The 18,947-nt window shown below is 52.2% G+C and overlaps 1 long non-coding RNA gene across 1 annotated transcript; it reads left to right on the forward strand.

Annotated features, from left to right (window-relative positions):
* Positions 1-13,408: 13,408 nt before the first annotated feature.
* On the forward strand, positions 13,409-16,102 carry LOC143663012 (uncharacterized). Its single transcript, XR_013165702.1, has 3 exons — positions 13,409-13,451; positions 13,538-13,634; positions 15,681-16,102. It is a non-coding gene; the product is annotated as an uncharacterized LOC143663012 (long non-coding RNA).
* Positions 16,103-18,947: the final 2,845 nt, after the last annotated feature.

Genomic DNA, 18,947 nt, shown 5'->3' on the forward strand with positions numbered 1-18,947 from the left:
GAAGGCCTCTTACTCCACACCGGGGCAGCTGCAGGGGAAGCGCCCCCTCCCCCAAATGCTGCCTCAGGCGGAGCACCCCGCCCCCAGCCAGGGAAGGGAGGAGGGAGGGAAAGAGAAACCCACCAGGGCCTCTGGGGCACAGCCCTTGAGGAGCCCTGGTGTTTGGTTTCAATTAGGAGGACAAATTCCAGGAAGCCAGGCCAGTGCTGGGGGGGATGGGGGGTGCACAGAGCGGGGCTCTGAACAAGGAGGCTCCTGGAATCTGGCCTCAGGAAGGGGCTCCCGTAGGGCTGAGGGGCCGCTGGGGAAGAAGCCTGAGCGCGGAAGTCCGCGGGGCTCCGTTTCAACACCCAGTTCACCATTACCAACTTAGAACACGCCTGTCAGGGTGGCAGAGAATATGGGCCAGTCGCCTGGCACACAGTAGGCTCTCGTGGCTCGGTAAATGGTGGCCAGCACTGCTTCTGTTTGTGCTCACAGTATTGTATAAATCCCCGCTCTGCAGATGGGGAGCGGTGCCGAGTGGTTGTCAGTGCAACCTGCTTTATAGCAAGTTGAGGGCTGGGCACTAGAGCACCAAGATGATTGAAGCCTGGAGCTCCTGCCCAGTCCAGGAGGGCCAGGTCCAAACAAATGACTGTTCCCAGGCGTGGCCAGCGTGGGTTACATCAACAGGAGCTGGGTTCTGGCTGAATGGAAGATCCAAGAGGAAAGGAACCTTGTCTGTCCTGTTCATTCTGGTCAGAGGAAGCACTCGGTAGATATTTGTGGAATTCGTGGGGGTTGAACTCTTGTTGCAAATTTCAGGGAAAGCTTGTTAGAAGAGGTGTGCATCTAAGCAGGGTTTTACGAGATGAATACAAGTTTAGAGACCAAGAAAGGGAGAAACAGCCTTCCAAGCAAAGGGGATGGCTGATGCAAAGGAGAGTGGAGGCAGTGTGGAGCGTGTGGTCAAGTATTCATTTATTCAACAAATACTGACGCTGTGGCTGGACTGAGAGAGGAGGCACTGGGGGGATAGGCAGGGACCAGATCCTGGTGGGGGTGGGGAATGGGCTGGCGTGTCTTGCAAAGGAGACTGGACTCTGCCTTGCAAGCCACTCGGAGGCCCTGAGGGGTTTATATCTTCTGGGAAATAATCACCACAGTATAGAACTAGAAGTTCAGAGAGGAGGGGCCTCAGAACCGTGGGCTTCTCATACTGAGGGGGAACCTGAGGCTCAACTATGTTGGGACTTGCTCAAGGACACCTCTGTAGGAAAGGAAGCGGAGCTGGGGTTACAGCTCGCAGGCCATGGGCACTTCCTTTACCAGCATCCTCTGCTTGGGTTCAGTCCCACCTTCTCTTCAACCAGCTCCCACCACCCTCAGTCAGAAACCCTGGTGTCCTGGCAGGCACTGACCACTCCCTTACTGGGTGATACACCTTCTCCCCAATCTAGATCAAAGGCTTGGACTGAGGCAGGGTCTCCCAAAGTATGGGACAGGATATATCCAGTGGGATTAGAGGTGAGGTCAAGGAGAGTCCACAGACCTGGCCACCGTACATAACATGGGACCTCAGCTTCATCTGAAAAAAGTTGTTCCTTTTCAGTTCCCTTTTTTTTCTGATTAAGACAAGGAGAAGGGGGAAGGCTCAGTTTGGGGGCTGATATGTCTTAAACTCCTTACACTCATTAATCTTCCTTTTGAACAAAGAGAGGGGCCTTCTGGCTGGCCAGAGTAGCTAAGCTAGAATTACTTGGTTTTCATTGAATTTACGTTTGTATTTACCTTCTGTTTTTGAAAAAGGATAGCAGTTTTCCATTTAGTCCACGGAAAAGAAAAGTTTCTTTTGTCAACAGTTTTTTTAAGGTTTTGTAAAAGTGAGTGAATTTGATGAAAAAGCTAAGTAGATAAATAGTGCCTGAAGTAAGCAGATTCAGGAAAGATTATGGATTTAGATCAAATGACCAGACTTTGAGGAAATCTTGGGTGGGGCACTACAGCTCTTTAGTTCTAAGTTCAGCCATTTTTCTAGGAAATTGACTTGGATTCTAGGCGCTGATATTTATCTTTTTTTTTTTTTTAAAAGGGAGAGCCATAGGAATTTCACAGGGCATTTAATGACAGAATCCACTCTATTTTCCCAAGGAATTCCCTTTCGCAAATTTCAGTGCCAACTGCAATACCTTGGCCACACTCTCTCTGAAAGCGGCAATGAGGAAGGAATCCCAAGCGGGGTGTTACCTCATTCTCCTACTTCTAGGGTTGCTCTGGAGCTTCCACACGTCCAGAGTCCAGAGCAGCTTTCAGGAAGGCCCTAAGCAGGATGTCTGACCTTCTGCCCATTTGGGGAATCGGGCTGGTAAAACCAAAGTACACCCTAAACCCCCTTTACTCCGGGAACACAGATCAAGGTCATTGTGTGGCACTCAAGATTCTTTAGCATCTGCTCCAGACTCTCTTTCCCATATGCCCAGCCTACCGGACTGGTTCCTAAGAGCTTCCTTGTCACCACTTTTAGCGAACCCTTTCTCAACCGCCTACCCTCCCCCATGTGAGTCAAGGCTTCCTGTGGGATCCTTGCTTCCCTCCCTCCCAGCCCCAAGCACCCTGGGTCTACATTGCCTGCTTGTCTGTCTGTCTCCCCACAGTTGGGGAAACAGTGTCTGTTTCATTCTATATCCCAGCACCCAGCACAGGGCCTGGCACCAAGGAAGTGCTAGCTAAAGCTTTGCTTAATTGGAGAGGGTACATTTCAATGCACATTTTAGTGACATCAGTTCTGATCCCTCTGGGACCTTGCTTTCATAAGCTTTCTCTTCCTCCACTGTGTCTTACTTAGGTGAAGGTGCCTATGAAGTGTTTGTGGAGCAGGCAAAAGAGCGAGATTTAATATCAGTTGGATGTGGGTTCAAATCCTGTTTAGCTGTTCAATTAGTGTTTAACTGATACAGCTGAACCAGAGTGTTCTCATGCATTAAATGAGGATCCTGATCCCTACTACACAGGCAGATGGGGTGTGATGAATAAATGAGAAATGTGAGAAAACCACATCCAAAGGTCAGGTACACATTTGCTTGTTAAATCATGCAAGTGTTCAGACTGTAGAAAGCACAAAAGGCCCAGGTGCCTCAGGGTGGGAGGAACTCATTCTGTCCAAGGGACTGAGATGAGAAAAGCTTTCCATGGGAGGGGACTTTTGAGTTGGGCTTTAAAGGGTAAATAGGAGTTCCCCATGAGTCTGCCATGAGACTTAAGAAATAAAGTATGGTAAGAGGAAAAATTCAAATGAGAAGTCTAAGGGTCATACAAGGAGAGGACTCTACATGGAATTACAGCAAGAAAATTTGGGGTTAGGTAGAAAGAACTTCTCAGCCCAGAGCTTTGAGCAGAATTCTAGTTCAGGATTTGGCTAAAGGTGTAAGGTTTAAGAAGAGTAAAGGGCCCTTTCATTGAATTAAGTCAAAACATCAATGATCCATCCCTCTGTAGTGGGGCTACCCTACTAGTTTTGTCCTTAAATCTGCTTCCTTTGTGCCAGATCTGAATCCCACCTTGAAGCATTAGGAGAGGAAAGGGGAGGTTCCACCCCATCCATTCTTGGGTTTGTGTCCAACAGGCTGGACCCAGGGCCAAGCAGCCCATTTCCCTCCCTCTACAAAAGCCCTGACCCTCACCTCTGCCCAGGCCTCCCATTTCTCGGCAGTGATGCCAATGAGAAAATAAGGCCCCTTCCTTGGGCCTGGGAAGGACAGAACGAGACAGGGCCCATTTTCTAGGTCAGAACTCCTGCCCTTCCTCCCATTTGCCCATGTTTCTCAAAACTAGACCTTGGAGAGAAAGGAAGACGCAGAGAGTGTGGATGCTTCTGTGTGTGACTGAGTGTAGATATCTGTATGGAGAGAGTGGGGGAGAGAGCAAGGCCTGGGAGTGTGTGTGGCTCTGTGATTGCGTGACTCTGCAAGAGAGAGAGTCTATGGTGTGTGTGTGTATATGTGCGCGTGTTGGTGTGTGTGTGTGTGTGTGTGTGTGTGTGTGTAGCTCCAGCAGCCTTAAAGGCACAGAATCTGCCTTCACCCTGGTCCCCTCTGCTCCACCCCCAGCTAGAACCACCTCCCTACTACCCTCAGCTGGAAACCAGAGTGGGCTGGTCCCCAGTGACTCTGCCTGAGGGAAGAGAAGCAAGCTCAGCCTTCCCAGCCCCCGCCTCCACAACTGAGGACTCAGAAATGGGTCCTACAGGAGGAAGAAGGAGAAAGGGGCTTTATTTGTGAGGAAAGCGGTCCTCCCAGAGAACTGGAGCTGGTGAGGGGAGGAGGTTCAGCTCCGGGGTGGGAAGGCAAGCTCTTCCCTTGCTAAGGACGCGGCCAGTGGAGGTCACAGCCTACACGCCACTTTTGCAGGGCTGGACAGTCCAGGAGAGGCTATGCATGGAAGAGAGTTCTGTCACCGATGGAGACCATGAACTCGAAAGTGCTGGCAGGACAGCCACCAGGGTCTCTGTGGCAGGCAGGAAGCCCTTGCCTCAGGTCTGTGCTTTGGGGCAGGCAGCTGTCCTGCCATCTTGGCTGCTGGAGGTTGCAGAACAGAGAACGGGGGCTTCCTCTCCTTCCCACAGCAAACTGCCCCTCCCCCACTCTCATACCCAGTTGCAGCTCCTAGCTGGGTGGCGTTAGTGGAGCACTAGGAGACTCTCATCCAGCCCCTGCCCTCCACTGGCTGTGTTACCCTGGCTAGGTTCCTCACCCTCTTAGGGCTGCTGCCCTGTGTACAACAGACAGGATGGATGGGGAAACTCTGGACGGCTCTTCTAGCTCTAACATTCTCTGGTTCTGGGGTCCTAAGATGGATGCCATTTGATGAGAAAATTCTTTCATCTAGGATGAGGAAAAGAAATTATGCACCCCTGAATCCTCCCGTCCTGTCCAGAGCTATAAAGTAGCATGCACTGGGAAACTTCCCGGAAATCTCTTGCTTCTTCCATTTCACAGTTGAGGGTGATAGGGAGGGTGGCTGGGTGGGGGTGGCTGGAGAGGAGAAGGTGGTGAGATGCACAGCAAGTCAGAGCCAAAGCCAGGATTGGAGACCTCGTCCCCTACCCCCGGAATACTCCTGACCAGCGACAGGGCCGGGGTGGCAGGGAGGGAGCAGCCAGGCTGCGAAGCCAGGAGCAGGAGGAGGAGGAGGGGCTGGGGGCGCGCCCTGCGGCCCCGGCCCCCTGTGGCCCCTTCCGGCCCTTCCCCCAGCCTGCGCACCGTCCTGCCACCTGCTCCCCCGCCCGCCGGGCCACGGCCGCCGCCCCCACCCCCGTTTCCATGGTAACGCGCGGCCCCCGCCAACTGGCCGGGCCTCCAAGCCGCAGCGCAGCCCATCTGGCCCCAAGCCCGCCGCAGCAGGGCCGCCCGAGGCCCGGCCCGACGGGGGCCCTCTCAGCCCCGCAGAAGTCCGAGAGAAGAGCAGGCTGCACCCGGCGCGAGGAACCTACCCGCGCCAGGGCGTGGGCTGGCTGCGGGACTATTGAGATGGGTCAGAAGGCACCCTGTCCTTGGGGAGTTCTGCCGTCTGGTCAGGGAGGCAGAGAACCCCAAGTGTCCAGTACTGCAGGAGGAAGCAGCTCCTAGGATTAAAGGCCAACTTTGCAAAGCCAGCCTGCTTGGGTTCCCATCCCTAAGAAGTGTGACCCTGAGCAATTTCTTTAACCTTTTGCCCATCTGAAAAATGGGGATGATCATAGAACCTGCCTCCTGGGGTGGGTGTGAGGATTACATAGGTCAATAAAGAAAAATGCTGGAGTGGCCTTTCAATAAATAAATTGGGATTACATAGCATGGCATGTGCTGCGGAAGAAACTGCAGGAGCCCAGGGGCAGGGCCCTAACCGCACCTGGGGGAGAGGCGGCAGTGGGGAAGGCTTCCTACAGGAAGGTAAGACCTGGATGGAGTCTTAGAAACTAGCAGCTAGCCAGGCAGCCAAGGGTAGGAAGGAACAGCATCAGCAAAAGTATAGAAGGAAGGGGAGGTAGGAGACCTTCAAAGCACCTCTGTGTTGCTGGAGTGTGGCCGAGCTAGGCCTTTAGATAGAGGGCACAGGGACACAGTGGCCACTAAAGGGTTTTGAACAGAGGCCTGATGTGCTCTCTTGTTTTCTGAGAGATCTCTTTGGCTGCCATACACAGGATGCCTTGGAGGGGCAAGTCATCCTTTGAGAGATTACTTGAAGACTATACAAGGGAAGGTGCAAGGTCAGTGGAAGGTGGGGGCAGAGTTACAAGATATTAAGAAGGTAGGCATGGCAGGATGTTGTCCTATGGGTTGGATGTGATAGGCAGAGTCAAGGATAGATGATAGATGGACAGGGCTTGTCTTGGGCATGGGAGGTGGCAAGTCTGGAGGAGGGACAGGTGTGGGGGTAAAGAGGATACCCTCTGTCCCTCCCTGGGGACCAAGTGGAATTTGTCCCAAAAGAAATTCAGAAATTTTGACACAAACTCTCTACGAGGGCCGTTTTCTTTCTCTGAAGTTTTAGATGATGGTTTAGGGTAAGGGAGGAGCAGAACAGCATATTCTGCTGACCTATCCCAGGTCTGCCATTTACCAGCTGCCACATTTTAGGCGAGTCTTCTCCCTCGAGCTTCAGTCCCTCATTGATATCTACTTTCCAAGGTTATTGTAAGAATTCAATGGGATGCTGCTGGACGCAAATCTCCCAGCAGGACCTCTGGCCCAAGGAAAGACTCTGAAACATTCAAATCCCAGCATCATCCCCAAGATCCAGAATTTCCAGGGGTGGACTTTGGGAATCTGCAGGTAAAATGGGCTCAGGACTAGATCCAAGCCTCCAACCACCAGCCTGTGACTCCTCTGGCACCTGTACCTCCACAAGGCAGCCCACCCCTAACATTTGCAGCCTAGCATGAGAACACAAAGAGGTCCCCTACCACGTTCTCCTCCTTTTCCCCTAGGATCTATCCCTGTCTGCAAGAGTCCTTGCAAGCATGCTAGTGGATTCTGGCCTCATGTCCAAGCACCCAGGTAAATCTGCCCCCATAAACAGCCTACCTTTTCCACCCCTTGGGCTAGGGTTGGCCTACCTACAATCCAGTCCACTGGGAAGACAGACTCAGCTTATGCTCCCCACCAGTCCTGAGCCCACTCCCAGAACCAGTGGTGATCTGCAATGATGAGCTTGGCCTCCGGGCGGGCACCTACCCTCAAACCCATACACAGTCTGCTGTATGGGGAGGGCCGGGCCTGCAGGAAGCCATCGGGGACCCATAAGAGAGCTCTGCTGCCCAGGTCTAAGGACTGCCCTGCCTCTGTTCCACCAACGCCCTCTGGCCAGCCCACTGGTTCCCAGCAGCCATATTGTCCATCTGCCTGGCTGCCCATCTGCCTGGCTGTCTGCCCAGCTGAAGTCACTGCAGCCTTTACCGTCAGCCATGCGTGGCCTCTGCTGGCACTTGGGAAAATGGGATACTGAGGCCTCCCATACAACCCCTCCTGGGCAATCACAGCCCATGTGCCCAGTCTTTCATTTGTGAAGAGGGTTAATATGATGTCTCCTTTTTTTTTTTTTTTTTTTGCACGGCAGGCACTGGGAATCAAACCCAGGTCTCTGGCACAGTGAGAACTCTGCCACTGAGCCACTGTTGCACTGTCCATAATTCTTTTTGGCATAGGCAGATACCAGGAATCGAACCTGGGTCTCCGGCATGGCAGGTGAGAACTCTGCCCTCCATAAGTCTCCTTGTAAAACAAGGAAAGAGACACCCTGAGAGGGTAATGGAGGAGCTAGCATTATAGAAAACCTACCTGCTCCAGCCCCTTTCCTCCTCCCTGGAGCCCTGCCCGCCTCCTTGCTGACTCTGGTCTCTCTCCAGTCTCAGATCCTCCACCTCCACTCAATCCAGCCAGGATTGGGTTGCCAGACGCAGCAAATAAAAACAGGATGCCCAGTTAAATGTGAATTTCAGATACACAACGAATCATTTTTTTTTCTTTAGTATAAAGAAATGCCAAGCACTGAGGTGCATGTTTTTTAAAGATGTGACCGCAAACACCCTAGACAGTTTGTCAGAATCCTCCCCAATTTACAGGGGAGGCCCTTGTGGCTCCAGGAGGAAAAACTTGCCCAGGGACCACCCCGTCCCAGTAGGAAGCAGAGTCAGAATTCAAACTCAGGCCAGCTCCAGGAACCCATAGCTGGCTTTCAAGATGTCACCAAAAGGAGCTGAGAGACTGAAGATTTGCCCTGTCCATCTCCTGCCAGGGCCATGGAATGTGAGGAATGTCCCCACCCCCCCTCCAGGTCAGGGCCCTGGGCGAGGTGACCTTTGGGGAGATAACGCTGAATTCCTATAGGAACTCAGAAGGGAGCTTGTAAGAGCCCTTGGGTGGTATTGCCAGGGACTGGACCCACTGCAGCCCGGTGCCTGCCCCGCAAACTCTTCCCTGAGCTGGTGGTTAAAACTGGGGCATGCGGTAGGGGTGCTGGGAGGAGAGAACACTGCACCTTGGTCCCTGCTGTTCCCTGGCCTGGAATGTCCTTTCCTCCACTCTCCGCTGATGACACATCAGCTACTGTGCCTCTAACCCTGTCCCCATCTGTCACCTGAACATTTTCACTTGGAGAGCCCTGGAGAACCTCAGCCAAAACCAGTCTAGAACTAGACCCGCCTATCCACCCTCCATTAGTATCCTCCCTGGGGATGCCACTTTCATGCCCCCAATTGACCACACAGAAGTTGAGGTGCTATCCTTGTTTCTTCATTATCCCTGTCACCTTATCCAAACTCAATCTTTTAATGTATCTAGGACCGATCAGTTTTCATCAGGCCCCATGGCCACCACCCTGCTCCAGCCCTTTTCCTCTTCCCGGGAGCCCTGCCTTCCTCTTTGCTGACTCTGGTCTCCCTCCAGTCTCAGACCTTCCACCTCCACCTCCACATGGCAGCCAGGATTGGGTTGCCAGACATAGAAAATAAAAACAGGATGCCCAGTTACATTTCAATTTCAGATAAATAACAAATATATATATATATATATTTTTAGGATAAGTATGTCCCAAATATTGCATGAGACATACTTACACTAAAAAATCATTTGTTGCTATTCTATTTTATTTGGCACTCTAAGCCAGAGTGCACTTATCATTTAAAACTCTTCAGCTGTTCCCTGGGGGCAAGGACAGAGGGTGGTGGAGAAAATATCTATACTTGGAACATTCTTCCCAAATGGGTCCTTCTCTACCACTTTTTTTTGTTGTTGTTCGTTTGCTTGTTTTGCATGGGCGGGCACTGGGAATCAAAGCTGGGTCTCCAGTGTGGCAGGTGAGAACCCTGCCTGCTGAGCCACTGCAACCCGCCCCACTTTTTTTTTTTAATGCGATTTTATTGAGATATATTATATACTCACATATCATAAAATCATCCAGATTGTGCGATCAGTGGTTCACAGTATCATCATATAGGGCGCATTCATCATCACAATAGATTTTTGAACTTTTTTATTACTGCAAAAATAATAAAAATAAGAATAAAAGTAAAAATTAAAGTTAAAAAGAACACCCAAAACCTCCCATGCCCCTCCCCCATTATTTATTTTTGTGTGTCTTTTTTTTTTTTCTTACTCATCTGTCCATATACTGGATAAAGAGAGTGTCGGTCCCAAGGTTTTCACAGTCACGTGGGCACACCTAAAGAGTTCTGTCGTTATTCAATCATCTTCAAGAATCGAGGTTATTGGTTTACAGTTCAAAGTTGCAGTATTTCCCCCCAGCCGTGCCAGTACCCTTAAAACTGAAAAGGGAAATCTGTGTACTGCTTAAGAATAACCTCCCAAATGGCTCCTCCACTCTATTTGAAATCTCTCTAAAGTCATTGAAACTTTATTTTGCTTCATGTATCTTTCCTCTTTTGGTCAAGAAGTCTTTCCTAATCCCATGTCAGGGCCAGGCTCATCCCCGAGGGTCATGTCCCATACTGCCAGGGAGATTTACACCCCTGGGAGTCATGTCCCACGTAGGGGAGAGTCCTGCCACCTTTTGATTCTCAGACATGGCCTCTCTCAGGAAGTCTGCTATAACTGCCATAAGCTGGGTTAGGAGCTATTCCATGCTCTTGGAGATCCCCATACTTCTCTTACCAGAACCCTAAGATCCCTGGACTGTTGGCCTTCTCCCTCAGAAGAGCTCTAAAGAGCATTTTGTCTTTGGTTCACTGAGATTCCCCAGCCCCCAGTTTTCCCACTTTGCGTGGCACTTAGTAGGTGCTCAATAAATATTCAGCAAATGGTGAATGACTTGCTGTGGGATCATAGATAAGCCCATTGCCTTCTCTGGGCCTCAGTCCCTCATCCTTATGAGAAAGGGTAGTCCAAAGTGGTCTGTGAGCCACTTTCAGCTCTGATGCTTGCTTATTTCAGTCCAATCCTGCATTTTCACCCTCGGGATCCTGAGTTTGTGCCCCGACGAGGCATGAGGATAAGACTCCACTCCCCCAAGGGAGGTGTCCCCAGCCAGGTGAGCACCTCAGGAAAGACATGGAATCATGGGTCATAGGAAAGAAACCCCAGCTCAGCTTGGAAGACCTGAGGGCAAGCCCCAGCTCTGCCTCTGTGTGACCTCCGCCTAGTTCCCCCACCCCCACCCCACTCTCTCTGCCTCACTTTTCTGCTCTGTAAAAATGGGGATCATAATATCTGGTGAATGAAATAACAGAGGTTCGTCACGCAGCACAGTGCCGGGCACACAAGGAGCCCTCGAAGAATACAAGATTCCTGCCTGCTCTTCCTACTCAAACATTTAAGTGGCCAAAAGGGGCTCAGGCAGCAGGGGCTGCAAGAGCTCCCAAAGGAGAAGAGAGGGAGAAGCCAGGCTGGGAGCATTCAGGCAAGACTTTAAATCTGGTCTTCGATTTATATATATATTTATTTTTAAAGGGCCTGAGCATCTTCCTTGGGAGAACCCAGGAATCAATCCAGTCAGCCAGAGAGAGGCAACCTGGGGTTAATTGCCCCTCATTTGGGGAGGTTTAATTTTTAAGCCATAGTGGAGGGGAGGGGAACATGTAGAGGAAGTAGACTCGGAAGGCCAGGGTCCCAGAAGACACCAAGGTGGGGGGGCTCTGGAGGAGCCTTAACCCACCCCCATATTCTCCAACAGACTCCCCAAGCCACCCCAAATAAACATGCAGCTTCAATGGGAATAGGGTGTTCACCACCCAAAAAGGGCTTCAAGACAAGCTCCTACTACCACCCCCTTCCCCAGCTGTCCCCTTCCTGCCAGGCCTCCCCTCTGTGACCGCTGTTCCGGTGCTTGGACAAGGCTCTGATTTGGTCTCCTCACCTGGAAAATTGGGACTGAGGAGGGGGATGTCTTTCCAGGACAGAGCGTCTAAGGTTCTGGAAGGTGAGACTGGAGTGAATAGTGCTGTGAGCCCCCAGGAAGTGAATTCTTGCTTCTGAGTGGAGATCTGGGGACCAGGCTCTCTCCCCCCCCCCTTCTGCCCTTCTTTCAGCTCTTCTGTCCCATTCTACCTCCGACTCCCCTTCTTCTGTCTTCCCAAGCCCAGGCTCAGTGAGCTTCCTGTTGGCCCATCAGTCTGCCCTGACCTGACCCAAAGGCCAAAGAGGAGGGAGAGAGGAAGAAAAAGGAGGAAGAAAGGGAGGGCATTAGCACTCACTGAGCACCAGATCAGGCTAGTCACCTTCCCCCATAATCTCCCCATAGAGTTCCCACAGCCACTTTGCAAGGCAGGTCCTATTTTCCAGAGGAGGGAAGCTCAGTCTCCAAGAGCATAGATTTCTTAGCCGCAGTTGATAAGGAGCAGCTTTCAGGCTTTCTCTCCTCGCTCCAGGGCTCCAGGGTAAAATCCAGAAGCTTAAACTGACCCTGCAGGAAGAAGAGAGCTCTCCACACCCTGAGGCTGGGAATCCTACAGAAGGTCATTTGGAGACTGAAGCCAGTGTCCCAAACAGGCGGTGTGACCTGAGGTAACTCACTTCACCTGCTGAGGAGCCATTTCTCCAGTTAAAAAAATGGTACGGAGTGACTTTTGCCATGGGGACAAGGTGGTAAGTGCAGGGGCTTTGGAGCTAGACTTGGTTTCCAATTTCTACTCTGTTCCTCCCTAGTTGAGTGGCCGGAGACTAGTCATTGGAGAGATAAGGCACCTACAAAGGTCAGCACCGTTCTGGGCACTTTGGAGGACTCCAAAAATAATGGGTGAGGAGTGGAGAAACTCAATGAGAAAGCACATGACGTGGGCTGCAGGACGGAAGTCTACAAGTTCCCACCACCCGGTTGGGGACGAGGAAGTGGCTTCCCCTCTCCAGGGCCTTGGGAATCTGGGAGGTCAGAGGTGAGACCCATATCTCTTAGACCCTCAGAGGGTGAACCCATGCCCCATTCTACCTCATCCTGATTGAGAGCGTCCATCCCCATCTCACCTCTACTCTCCCAGACCATTTCCTTTCCCTTGAGAACAAAAGGGACAGTTGACGGGTTCTTTATCCCTGTGCAGATTCATTCCGAGTACAGGAATCACCAGGCTAGGCGGCTGGGACTTACCATCCGCCCCCCCACCCCCACCCCAATCCTGGCTCTGCTCTCAGGGGAGGCTTTGCACAGGAGGAGAGGGAAGGAGGGGGTCTTAAAGGAGAAGAGCTCTTTTTCCGAAAACCTTCCCCTTGTCCAGGATCATAATTGGCAGGAAGGAAACCAGAAGTGGAGAGGACCAGAGGGACCTAAGGAGATTGCAGTCATGTGACTTACTGAGATTGGGATGGGGGCTGAGTTGGGGCTAAAACATACTCTCCCAGCTCCTGGCCTGGCAAGGGCTCTTTTCATTAACTGGTTTCTCACTATATATTTGAGGAAACTGGTCCCAACCCTGCCCTGACTTGCTGTGTGATCTTGGGTGAATCCCTTTCCCTCTCTGGGCCTTGGCCTCCTTTACGTAAAATGAAGGGGGAACGACTGGAGCATCTCTTACATGAGAGATTTCCTGAGCCACACATATAGGACACCAGAGACAAGCCACACTCGCAAAATCCAGTTCTAGGATTTCATCAGGAAAGCACAGAGCGATGCTTGAGGTAAAAGTAATATGTTTCCATTAAAGGAGGACACACAAAAATGGTACAGGAGAATTAGCCTCCCCACCCTCAAATTGGTACAGTCCTCTCCACCCTCAAATTGGTATAGTACAATTTATAAAACTCTTATCCTCTTCATCTGCCAACAAACTTGAGAAACAGACAAGACCAAATGTTGTCCTTGTTTTACAAAAAAAAAAACAGGCACCCAGAGGAGGCCCCAACCTGCCCTGGGAGTGGGAGGTGTCTGGGAAGTGATGCCCAAGCTGAATGGGGAAAGATGGGAACCATTCAGCCTGCATCATAAAGGCAATAGACATCCTGGTCAAGGCACCCCCATGAGCAAGGAAAGGGGCAGAGAAAAAGCCTGCGGTGGGTCAGTCCGACTGGAGCGTGGGGTCTACCTGAGGGGAGGCGAGAGAGGAGGTTGGCCCTATCTGACCGTGTCCATCCTATAGGTGCTGGGCGGTGTTTATCCACTACTGTGGCAGTAAAGGGAATGAGTGGTGGGGGCCGCGGCAGAGACCATGGAAGCCTGGGCAGCTGTACACACAGGTACCTCTGACAAAGGGGCCACGGAGTGTCAGCATGCGGTGGGGGAGGGGGATGAGATCCGCGGTGGAGCCGAGCAATTCCTCCCGGGAAAGAGGGGAAGTGAGCGGGGAGATGAAGCAGGGGAGAGGAAATGAAAGATTAAGTGCATAAAGGCCATAAAGCTCAGGAACGTCTAGGCCGGATGGATTCCCGGTTTATGGACACATTTATGTTCAAGGATGCCCAGCCGGGCCTGATATCCCCAGCAAGAGCAGCCACCCAGGGAGGCAGAGGGGACCCCGGACCAGACAGGACCTCCGGTGCCCTCCCAGTCCTCGTGGTGCCCACCCCCTCTGTCCCCGCCTACCCCCAATTCCTCCTGGCTGGCTGACAGCCCAGCTGGAAGCAATTGTGGGAGCCCCCAGCCTGGAGAGCTGCATCCCACAAAGGGCCCTGGTAAATAGCAGCCCACACCCCAGACGGCCTGAAGTACCCCTCCCCTCCCTTGCAGCCCCCTGCCCGGAAATTTAAAACAACTGCTCCACACAGTCTTAAATCCTCCAGGAAGGAGCTTGGGTTGGCAGGCGGGAAGCAAGAGTCTGGCCAGGGCCCTGCCTGGAACTCTCTCCCCAGCCCCCCACCCTGGACTCCCCTGATATACACCCCACCCCACCCCACCCCAAGTCTTGCCATGGTTTCTTCCCAGCCCCTGGGCTTCCAATGTTAACTCTCACTGCAGGGCACCCTGCAGCTGCAGCTTCTCTGAATTGCCATGTATATACTAGGCGCTCAGGAAGCCCAGGGAGCACTGGGGGGTGTTTCCTGCATGGGGTTTGACACAGGGCAAATGCACGGTGTGCAGGTTAGAATGAACATAATCAAATGACCCAGGCATCACTCCGTTCCCTCACCTATCAAATGGGCATGACAACTTTTACCCAGCCTACTTCCTTGAGTTGGAAGAGCTTAATGAGAACTTTTGTCCCAGCGTTGCATTAATCACAAAGCTCGTGGGTCATGATTCCTGTCCACCTGCCCTCAGTTTGCTCATCTGTAAAATGACGGCCTGAGTTAGGGGCTGGCCGGGGTCTCTCCCACTTTGATATGTTGAGGCTTTAGTCCGACCTGAGGATGCCCAAGTTGCCAGATTTCCGAGGCACCTTAAATACCAGCTGGGCAGTGGGAGTTGAGCAGAGGATTTCAAGGAATCCTCCAGGTCAAGGAAAGCACCCTGCCCAGGAGGCCAAAGGCCACTATTTTAATCCCAGCATGATACCCTGACTGTCTGTGCAATCTTCATGGGGCCTCAGTTTGCTTTGCAAAATGGGTGTGGGGGGGCCCAAGATGCTTGAAGTGACCTCTGGCATTCAAGTGCTGTGATCTCAGGACGTTACCCACTGGACAGTGGGGAGCTCCCAGAAGAAGATCAGCATGATCAGAGATATGTTTCAGAACCCTCCCTCTGGCAGTGGGGTGGGTGTGGCTAGGAGGGCGAGAAGACTGGAGGCTGGAGACCGGGAAGGGGGCGTCTCCTTGGCCCAGGCAGCAGAAGAGGTCCCTGCGCCTTGGCTCATGCTGAGCCCCACCTGGGTTGCCCAGCCTCTTCCCAATATCTCCGGCTTTTAAAAACGTACCCATCTTTAAGACAGAGTTTGGGGGCCACCTCCTCCATAAAGCCTTCCCAGAGTACCTCTGATGGAGTGACTGGCCTCTTTCTCTGCTATTCGCTTTAGCAGCTGTGTAAAGTGGGATCCACTTTGTATCACTATTGGTTGTGTGTGTATGTGTGTGTGTGTGTGTGTGCGTGGACTCTCCTGGGCTCCAGAGGTCAGAGTGAGGAGGGCCCCACCTATCCCCATGTCACCAGCATTTGGCCTGGCCCAGAGGTGGTGCCCAGGACCTGTTGGCTGAGTACTGAGGATGTCTGAATCCACCTGGGAGGCAGGAGGCTGGGCTGCAGCCCCAGCTTGACGGCTAATAGTCATGTGACCTTAGGCGAGTGACTTGCCCTCTCTGGACAAGGTCATTTTTGACCATGTAGGAATTATCTGTATTATTCGTTTTCAGATCAAGACTCTGAAGGACTTCTTCAAGGCGCCCCACCCTCACCCTAACAGCATTCCCTTTTCTGTGAGCTGTTGTTACAAGGACCACTCCCAGCCAGAACCTGAGCTCACCAAGAAATTCAGCCCTGGGTCCTGCTCAGCTGAGGGGCCCTGAAAAAGGCCTGTATTTTGAGAGACTTGTCCACTCCCAGGCTCTGAGAGATGGAGCCAAGTAGAGTGATGTGCCGTCAAACGAACAGCTTTGCAAGAGACAGGGCGCGTTCACCGCCCAAGCCAGGCCCCAGCCCTGCCTGTGTCCCTCCACCCTCCTCCCAGCCTCCCAGCCATCCCCGTGGGGTTAGTCGGGTCCCACCCTGAGAGAGGTGAGGAGGGGAGAGGGTGCTCGCGGCCCCTGGAGCAGATGGATCTTCAGCCTGCAGTATTCAGCCCCAGGCAAGACCTGCCCAGGCCAGAACCTCCCTCCTGCTTCCCCTCCCGGCCTCCCCCCCCCCACCCCCCCCCATCCCACCCCCACCCCGCCCCGCCTTGGGCCGGGACAACCTCAGCCAGCAGGCCTCCCAGCTTTGATCAATACAGGGCATGCAGCCAAGGCGGCTGCAGGCTCCATCCTCCCAGGAGGCCTCAGCTCAGCCCCGGTCACTGGGGGGGAGGGGCCCCTGCCTGGCTCCGGGGCTCCCGGGGGTGGGGCAGGGCAGGGGGGCACCGGAATAGCAGGCATCACTCACGCAGTCATTCGTTCTTTTACCCACACAATCATTCACACGCTTGTTCAGTCAACAAATATTTGTAGAGTGCCAACAATGCACCAGGCCCTGGGGATACAGCAGAGGACAAGTTAGCAGCAACTTAGTAGTGGAAAGAGCCAGTATGAACAAACAAAGATAAGAGAGTGTCTCAAAAGGTTGATAAAAATAGAGTAGGGTGATTAGGCCGATGCAGGAGGTGGGCCCACGGTGGGTGCAGCACCCCATGGCAGGCGGGGAGGGAGTGAGATACCCACCAGGCTGGCTCCGTGAGGCTCCCGGAAGCAGACGCTAAGGTCACTAAGGTTGAGATTTGCATGCAGGAAATGTATTGGGGAGGGCTCTCTCCCTCTCACTCTTGGGGTCCATACCCGTGGGGAGTCAGGGAAGCAGGACAGGGGAAAGGGAGAAGTTGGGCTGACTTGCGGTCACAATAAAGCCCTCAACTGAACCCCAGGGTGGCCCAAGCAATGGTCTGGGCCTTTGTGTCCCCTCACTGGCCAGTCATGGGATGTGGCTGCCCCCAGGAAGGGGCGAGACTTTGAGCAAGCCAGCTGTTTTCAGCAGAGTCCTTCCCACAGAGCATCTCCTCTGAATCTGGTTGCCACCCGTACTCCCAGCAGCTGGGGCAATGGGTACCTCAGTCCTGAAGGGGGATTTGGGTGGCACAGCCCCGCATCCTCTACACATGCTAAGGTCTGGTGGAGGACAATTCCAGCCAGAAGGAACAGCATGTGCAAAATCCCCGAGGCCAGAATGAGCTTGCCTCTTTGTGGCACAGAAAGAAGGCACAGTGTGAACGAGGGGAGGGTCAGAGGAGGGCAGTTGGAGAGGCCAGTCCAGAAGCGCCAAGCGAACCGTGGGATTTTGTTCTAAGTGTAATGGGCCACCCTGTGAGGGCTTTGAGAAAGAGTGAGCCCATAATTACCTACAACACATCGTCCTGGGAGAATGGATAGTGGAGATAGGTAGGGAAAGGGAGAGCAGTTGGGAGGCTGGGGAGGATTCAGGCCAGAGATGGTGGTGGTTTCACCTTGGTGTGGAGAGTCATGACATGTCCCATAGTTACTGAGATGAGGGAAGCCAGAGATGCTATAGGAGCCCAGCGAGAGGGTTTGGATGAATCTGGGCTCTCACAGGGTATTGTAGAGATGCTTGCAGCAACCCATGGAGGGTATTCAACCAAATATTTGATTTTTCTCAAGCTTAAGATTCTGGAATTTTGTGGTTTAAGGAAGGAACCTCAGAGACTCCTGGCTCCTCTCCCCCACCTGGGCAGGAATCCCTTCTACAGCACTGGTGACTTATGATCATGCAACCCTTTTTTTTTTATAATTATATTATTTTATTTTTTAAATAACAAAAAAAACTCCACCAAATAAACATAAACATTCCTGTTTTGATCATTCCGTTCTACATATACAAGCAGTAATTCACAATATCATCATATAGTTGCATATTCATCATCAATCATGCAACCCTTTTACCTCATGGGGGGATCGGAAGCTTACTCCCCTCATGGATCTGAGCCTTGGGGCTGGAAAGGCCTCTAAAGGACTAACCTACCCCCACTGCTCCATGCCACCTGCGCTGCAATGCTGAACGTTGTCGATGTCCAGAGTTTGTACACCTCCAGTCACAGGGACCTCACTACCTTATTGGACAGCTCTTACTATTAGTAAGTTCTTCAGCTAAAATTCTGTGATTCTGTAAGTAATATGGAAACTCTTGTCTTCTCTGTGTCACTGTTCACATTGTGGTAGGTTGACTTATGTATTTTAAAGGGGAAAACCATATACTTTCTTCATCTCAATCCATTTCTGTGGGTGTGAACCCATTGTGAATAGGACCTTTCAAAAATGTTATTTTTAGTTAAGGTGTGTGGTAGTTAGATTCAGGTGTCAACTTGGCCAGGCAAAGGTGCCTAGTTCTGTTGCTGTGGGCATGAGCCAATGGCATGTGAACCTCATCTGTTGCTGATTATATCTGCAGTCCGCTAGGAGGTGTGCCTGCTGCAATGAATGATATTTGATTTAATTGGCTGGTGCTTAATGAGCGAGCTCAACGTAGCACAGCCCAAGCAGCTCAGCATACCTCATCTCAGCACTTGCAGCTCAGCCCAGGCCTTTGGAGATGCAGAAAGGAATCACCCTGGGGAAAGTTGTTGGAACCCGGAGGCCTGGAGAGAAGGCCAGCAGAGATCACCCTGTGCCTTCCCACGTAAGAAGGAACCTCAGCTGAAAGTGAGCTGCCTTTTCTCTGAAGAATTATATGTCAACTAAATAAATCCCCTTTTACTGAAAGCCAATCTGCCTCTGGTGTGTTGCATCCCAGCAGCTAGCAAACTAGAACAAGGTGTGACCCATCTTGTGGCCAACTCAGTCAAGATGGGTCTTAATCCTGTGGCTGGAAGCCTTATAGACAAGGCTCTGAGGAAAAAGCCACTGGAAGGAGCTAGAATCCGGAAATCAGCGGAACCCAGAAGAGATAGGAAATGACCTCGCCACACAATGCGAAAGCCGAGG

Source organism: Tamandua tetradactyla, chromosome 2, assembly GCF_023851605.1.
Source record: "Tamandua tetradactyla isolate mTamTet1 chromosome 2, mTamTet1.pri, whole genome shotgun sequence".
Taxonomy (NCBI): Eukaryota; Metazoa; Chordata; class Mammalia; order Pilosa; family Myrmecophagidae; genus Tamandua; species Tamandua tetradactyla.